Here is a 7,602-nt window from a genome sequence, read left to right on the forward strand (position 1 = left end):
ATTGGGTAACAAGTTGGACGAGTTTTTTCAAGGTCATGCTGTGTGCAATACTGGACATGATCTCACAGAGGGTTATCCTCATGTTGCAGAAGAGAAGGCAGAGAGGCACCCAGAGAGAGAGAGCTTAGTGATCATAAGCCATGTCTGCAGTTTGTTCATGAGAAAGCTGAGACTGAAACACAGTCACAGCTTACCAAGTCCACCACAGCCAGAGTGAGCATTTAGCCCAGACAGGTCAGAGGTTATTTTGAGACTGCTGGTAAACCAGTGCCTGCATTCTACATCTGCCCTGTGCGCCCGGGGACGCTCTGCAGAGTAGTTTGGGGTTTGGTGATTCGGAGACTTAGATTGTTTCTCTGGCAGACGGTGTTCCATTCTTATTAGGTTCTCAGGGAGGAAGATTAAGAGTGGAAAGGAACTTTATTATAACCTCCTAACAACACCAGGAAATAGGTATATTTCTCATCAGTTTGGAGATAAGAAAACCAAACTGAAGAGAAATTGTCTCTTTTCCTAGTCCACACATTCAGTTAAACAGCAGCAGAGCTGGCATTCTAAGGCAGGTCTGTGGAATCCAAAGCCACACATCTTTCTACTGTCATACACAGTCTTTCTCCCAAAGGAACAAAGCACATGGTTCGTAGTCTCCTCGGCCCTTTACATTTCACCGTGCATTTTCTGTTCCCATCACACCTCACACAGTGTTTGCCTTTACAGTGTTTGTGCATTCGAATGCCTTTCTGGAGGCTTTCTCTTTATTGCCCCTGGTCTGGGTTGAGCCAAATAACCTCCCCATAAAATTCTCTTTTCTTTGATGATAGGATTCTTTGAGAGTTATTTAAGCAATAGTAGTTGGAATTCTAGAGGAATTAAAAAAAATTTAAAAACATGTACTTAATACCCTGCTAGTAGCTGCACAAAATTGAAACGAGAAAATAAAGCAAAAGCTAAAAAACCAAAAGCCTAACACGTAGTGTCTGTTTACGAGGAAGTCAAAGAAATGTAACCTAAAACCAAACCCATCTTTTTAGATGAAAAGGAACTTAAAACCAGGATTTACAGAGCTGACACGGCAAGTGTGAAAGTGCCAGTGTGTTCTAAACCCCTTTTCCCTTCACTGGGACAGACGGAGTTCTCCTGAACGAATTGTGTCCTAGACGGCAGCCACGCTTTTTAAGCCTTTGCTAGCATTTCTCACGTCTCCCTCTTGATTTCTCTTTCTTCAGCTTGTATAACATGAAAAACCACAAACTCTGCCAGTTCTTCTATGCAGTAAGCCTACAGGCAAAATGCGCCCTGTCAGGCTGTTGCGGAGTACATTAAAGCATGCGGGACCACTCTTATTTGTGCCCAAGCCCTTGATGATAAACAAGAAAAATGCCCCCAAATGGGCAACCAAAAACCTCGTGCACAAGGAGGCTTTCTGTCCTACAGATACCAAAAAGACCTTGTAGACAGCAAAGAGGCAGCATTCTACTCGCAATTGTTTTTTCCAGGTTGGAGACCTGTTACTTACGATTTCAGGTCTGCATCCATTTTCATTTTCTTTCCGGGGAACACAGTCTTCCAGATCAGAATTTGTGGTTGGATTGTCTGCTGGGTGCTGTTTGCTGGTAGGGCCTGCTGTCTTCTCCACATCTTCTAGAAGCCAGCTGATCTTCAGGAACTCTGTGGAGTGCCAGGAAGGAGTTTTGAGTTGACTCCTGATCTGGCCAATGACAGCCCTTTCTGCCAGTGGCCTGTTGCTCTTCTGAAGGTTTCTCTTTCCTAGTGTGCTCAGCTGGACCGGCTCAACCACACCTGAAACCCACATCTGTGGGTCAGCAAATGACTACATAGAGGCATTGTATGTAACTCCTAAGATAGTAATACCGTCTCTCCTCAAGAGCTTTATCTTATCTTGATGCTGGTGTGGGGTCACTTTTACTGCCCCCTTACTCATGAGGACCTATGTCTCACTCCAATCCCAACGTCTTTCCTCACTCTAGAAGCTAGTGAGCATATTAGGTTCCACCCCAGTTTCCCCTAAATGGCCTTCTGTTTACTCCTTTAAGTTTATGACTATACGTTATTTACATTAAACTTACCTAAGTTAACAACTTTGATATTCGTTGTTAAATATTATTAATATTTTATCACCCTTGTCTCAATCTGTGCTTTCTATAATCAGAATATGCTTTTTTTTTTTTTTTTTTTACAACATGTTTTATAATGTCTTCATCATGGATCTTTCCTCACTGTGGGGGCTCAATAAATATTTGCTGATGATAAACCTGTCAGGCTAGAAAGTGAATTCAGAGAAGTTGATTTTTTAAAAGTCTTTCTTTTTTATAGCTGTTCCTCCATGTCATTAATGCAAACACTCAAGTTGCTCATTAATTAGAAGAATAAAATGTCATTAAAGGGTTCTTACTTTGTATCAAACAATAATCTAATTGGCTGAACTCATATGATTAAATATTTTTAAGTATGCAATTAATTTTAATCTAAGACCATTTTAAACCAATATGTATGTGAGGATATGATTTCTTGGATAGGAAATATTAGGATGACGTTTTACAAATGAGAAGGACAATTTGCTTGAGGTCAAGACTAGATAATAGAACAAGAGATTTCCATGCATGAGATTCTTGGGAATGCAAGTGACTTTTATTCTTTATCTTCCCTTTTCTACTCTTTCAATCAAAGTTTGCTCTTTCACCCTGCGTTAGATTGAAGGCATTGATGCTCTCAATTAATTTAATGGCCTCTATGTATCCATACCGTTTGCCTGATAACTTTGTAGTCTCTGCCCACTCTAAGTTGGGCTGATGTTGTGACTTGCTTTGGCTAGCACAATGTGACAAAAATAATGCAACAGTCTGAGTCAAGACCTGAAGAAGCCTTGCATGTTTCTGCTTCCTCTCTGGTTTCTCTGTGGTCACCATGACAGCATGGCTAAATTAGAGCATTAGACCACACGGAGCAGAGTTGATTTATTCTATCTATCCGAGACCACTCAGCTCTCAGATGACCTGTTACCTGACCACAGATACATGACTGAGCCCACCCAACATCTAATTGGACTAGGTCCGTGGAACTACCTGCCACCTGTAGACTCAGGAGAAATAATAAACAATTGTTTTAAACTCTTACGTTTTGAGATGGTTTGTTATGCGGCAATAGTGAACTGCTTCATATCCGATATTCATATTACTAATAGCGTAAGAAGATAATAGCTCTTCCCAGGGGAAATTAAATCTGAACTATTGTTAACTGCTTGAGCTAAATGAATGGAACTCTGAGTGTCCTCAGTTTTAGTAAGTGATCAGGGGGGACTTGGGGAGTGTAGTAGGGTCTTCCTGGGATAATAGCCTACTATAGTTAAGAGGGATGTTATCATAAGGAATAAGAAAGAGTAGCGCCCTAACTGGTTTGGCTCAGTGGATAGAGCATCGGTCTGCGGACTGAAAGGTCCCAGGTTCGATTCCGGTCAAGGGCATGTACCTTGGTTGCAGGCACATCCCCAGTGGGAGGTGTGCAGGAGGCAGCTGATCGATGTTTCTCTCCCATCGATGTTTCTCACTCTCTATCCCTCTCCCTTCCTCTCTGTAAAAAAATCAATAAAATATATTTAAAAAAAAGAAAAAAAGAAAAAAAAAGAAAGAGTAGTGATAGGGTAGATGACACTATTAAAGAGCTCAAAACTATTTAGTAGCCCTACAAACTATTGCCACCACATCCCCACACCCCCTCCTCCCAACCTCCCCTTTAGTCCTCCCGCTCATCTTAGTCTCCCCGTACAAAGCTTACAGCAGTACCCACCACTCACTTTTCTCAGGTCTGTCATGGAAGTCCTTCTTCTTCTCACTACTCCAGGTTTTTGCACTGAAGGAATAGCACACCTTCAGCGTAAGACAAAGCTGGCTTCTGATCCTGCCTCAAGCCTACTGTGTTAGGAGCCTCCGACGTGCTAAGGGTTAATGTCCCGTACTCCAGTTTTCTTTTCTGCAAAATGGTGATGAGAAAAGGCCCTCAGCAAAGCTCTGTTCTTTCTCTCTGCTGTTTAACCTTACAGTCGAAGAAATAAATTAGAAAAAATCAGAAGCTATTGTTTTGAGGAAAGTTAGCCCGAGGTTCTTTTGATCACTGGTAAAAATACTTTCTGCTGATTTAGAAACTTTGAGTTACGGGTCACAGCTTTAGTAAATATTAACCCTCTTTTTACTGCCTTGTTATTAACAGCCACAGCAATGAAAGTTCAGAGAATTTGCATGATGTGGACAGATACAAATCACACATATGATTGGTGATGAAGTTATAAATACAATAATAATTTGATTATGTAATTTGTGCCTAATTTTTTAAAAGCCTACTTCCCATTCCATATTTTGGATATGTAACACAGTCATTAGTTAGGCAAGTCTTCATAAACCACATGGGTATTGCTCAGACAAATAAGGGAACTTGAGGCCTTCGATAGGCATCTCATCAACCTGAAAGCCTACTATGGGCACCTTATAAATTCAGCTGTGTCCTTCTACAATCAGGAGCCCAGATGGTCTTTGAAAAAAAAATTAGGCCATGTTACTTTCCTTCTGGAAACCTTCGGATGATTTTCTATTTCACAAAAAATAAAATCTAGATTGCAATCTATGGCTCTGACCAGGTCTTTGTTCACGCTGCCAACCTCATTTGGCTGATGCTTCCCTGTATTGGCTTTCTTCCTGATCTGCAACGTGCCAGGCTTGTTCCTACCCCCAGGTCTCTGCATTTGCACTGTCCTCCACCTGGATAGCTGGACCTCCTGCTCTTTGTGTCACCATTAACTCTTAGCTCAAATGTCACCTGCTCAGGGATGCCTTTCCTGACCACCCTGTCAAAAACAGTTCCACCTTGTGCAGAAACTATACATCACTCTGCTTTATTTATTTTTATTAATCCTCACCCAAGGATATCTTTTTAATTGATTTTTAGAAAGAAAGGAAGGGTTGGGGAGAGACAGAGAAAAGCATTGATGTGAGAGAGAGACACATCGATTAGTTGCCTCCTGCATGCTCCTGGACCAGGGCCTGGGACCAAGCTTGCAATTGAGGTATGTGCCCTTACACTCTAACCACAGTGGCTAGGGCCATTCTGCTTTATTTTTAACTAGTGCCCTGGTGCACAGATTCGTGCACACTGAAAGGAAATTAATTAGAAGGTGGCTGGCGGGGCAGGACTGTGTGAGACAGACAGGACACACCCTGGAGCCAACCTCCCGTGGTCCCTCCCAGGCCCGTTGCACCTGGGGTGGCACCATGGCAGAGTGAGCAGGGTCCCTCTGGCAGGTGGGGTCCCTCAGCTTAGCCTGTGGGGATCAGGCCAAAACCGGCTCTCCAACATCTCCTGAGGGGTCCCGGATTGTGAGAGGGTGTTTCTCAGGTGATGCATCCTGAAATCGGGCTCCGGGGTGCGTCACTGGAGAACCACTGCTGCCAAGTCACCACAGCTCAGCAGCTCCTGCGTTGAGCGTCTGCCCCCTGGTGGTCATTGTGTGTCATATATGGGTCAGACAGTTGGATGGTTGCTTAGCCTTTTATATATATAGATTTTTGTTTCTCCTCCTCCTCCTCCTCCTCCTCCTCCTCCTCCTTCCTCTTTTTCTTCCTCTTCCTTTTCCTCCCCCTTCTTCTCCTCCTTGTCCTCCTCCTGCTCCTCTTCTTTCTTCTTCTTTTTTTCTCTTCTCCCTCCTCCTCTTCCTTCTTCTCTTCTTCCTCCTTATTCTTTAGAGACAGTCTATTTAATAACAAGGAGTAAAACAGGAATTCTTAATTCTTTTTCCCTCTTCTGTTGACTGAACTACAATAGTCAAGTAGATAGCAATATACAAGAATTCCCTGAAGTCCTTGATCTTTTGCAGAAATGCAAAGATGCCTGAATTATGTGACTTGCAATTATTATTTTCTAGACAGAAGTGCCAGCTCTTGTGTTTTCCAGTGTATCAGCAATTACTACCTTTTCCTTCTTGTCTTTGGGTTTCATGGCAGGAAACAGAAGTACTTCCTTGGTGTCATTGGCATCTGTGAGAAACATGGTGACTCAGCGGGTGCCCATGCCCCAGCCAGCTGTGGGGGGCAGCCCGTATTCCAGAGTGGTGCATAAGTTTTCATCTATAAACATGGCCTCATCATTGCCAGTGGCCTTGGCCTGTTCTTCGAAAAGCTGCTGTTGCCACATGGGATTATTCAGTGTGGTGTAGGCATTGCATATTTCCTTCATGACAAAGCACTCAGTCATATCCAGAGTGGTGCTCTTTGGCCAAAGGTCTCATTATCTGTGAGTGATCACAGATGAATGTAGGATTGTTGTGTGCCACTTCCAGGAACTCCTCAACAAGCTTATGAGGAAGCCTGGCTATTGTCTTAGATGGAGGGCATTCAACAGCTTTTTCCATACTGGTATCATCAAGAATTTTGAGAGTTTCTTCAGTTTTGAAAAAATTAGTGTCTGGTAGCTTCTCCCCCAAGGCTTTCTCAGGTTCTTCTATCTTGCTGATTCTCTGGAGGGGTGGAGTGACTCAGTCTCATAGACTTGGCCTTTGGGGCCATCTGGATGGTAGGTGACCTAGTAACTGCTGTTAATGTGCTTCGCCATCCCCCATATAATTTCTCCATGATTTCCATGAGATCGTGATAGCTTGTATAGACTATGTAGAACTCATAGGTGGTGAACTCAGGATTGGGAGTCAAATCAATTCCTTCATTCTGGAACTGGCATCCAGTTTCATAAACCCGGTCAATGCCACCAGCCATCAGCATCTTATGGTAGAGTTCTGGAGCAATTCTCATAAATAAATTCATGTCCCGCTCATTGTGGTAGGTGATAAAGGGCTTGGTCACTGCTCCCCTGGATGGTGTTCATTATGGGAGTTTCAATTTCCAGGAATCCCAACTCATCCAAGAAACTTCTTATAAATGTGATGATCTTAGAGCAGATGATAAATTTCTGCCTTACAAAACCATTGAGAATCAAGTCCAAGTATCTGATAATATCGTGTTTCCTTGTCTTTAAGGCCAAAGTGAAGATGAGGTAACATATGCAAGCAAGGAGACAGCAGTGTGATCTCATTGGGAATGATTTTCAGATCACCCTTTTTGGTTTTCCCAGGGTTCTCCTGAACCCCAATTATGTCTCCCTGATATAGTTTGTTATTGACATGGATAAATTCTTCTTCTGATTTATATTTCCTGTAATTGGCCATAACTTGCAATTTGACTCCCTCTCCTAAAAGGTCATAGAAGATGAGTTTTTCCCCAGAAGCTCTTTTGTCATGGATCCCACCTGTCACCTTTAAGGTGATGTCCCTCAGGTGGTCCCTGGGCTACAGTTGACTTTGTTCTTGGATGAAGTGAGTGAGCGAGACATCTACATGGAACTTGTGTGGGTACAGGTCTCCCCCAATGACCTTTAGTTGGTAGACCGCTTGGCTGCAGATCTTGTAGTATTGGTTGAGCCCAGGCTCTCCTCCTCGGCACCCACATCGTTGTCAGTGGTGTGGTTGGAGGCTGCAGCACTGGCCTGGCTTAGTTGTTTCTCATGAGCTCCTTCTTTTTGGCATCTTTCTCTGCTTACTTTCTTCTC

The 7,602-nt window shown here is 43.1% G+C and overlaps 1 pseudogene across 1 annotated transcript; it reads right to left on the reverse strand.

The window, feature by feature from the left end:
• Positions 1-5,925: 5,925 nt before the first annotated feature.
• On the reverse strand, positions 5,926-7,222 carry LOC308253095 (lysine--tRNA ligase-like; annotated as a pseudogene). Its single transcript has one exon. The product of its transcript is annotated as a lysine--tRNA ligase-like (transcript).
• Positions 7,223-7,602: the final 380 nt, after the last annotated feature.

This window comes from Plecotus auritus, assembly GCF_963455305.1.
Source record: "Plecotus auritus genome assembly, chromosome: 7".
Lineage (NCBI taxonomy): Eukaryota > Metazoa > Chordata > Mammalia > Chiroptera > Vespertilionidae > Plecotus > Plecotus auritus.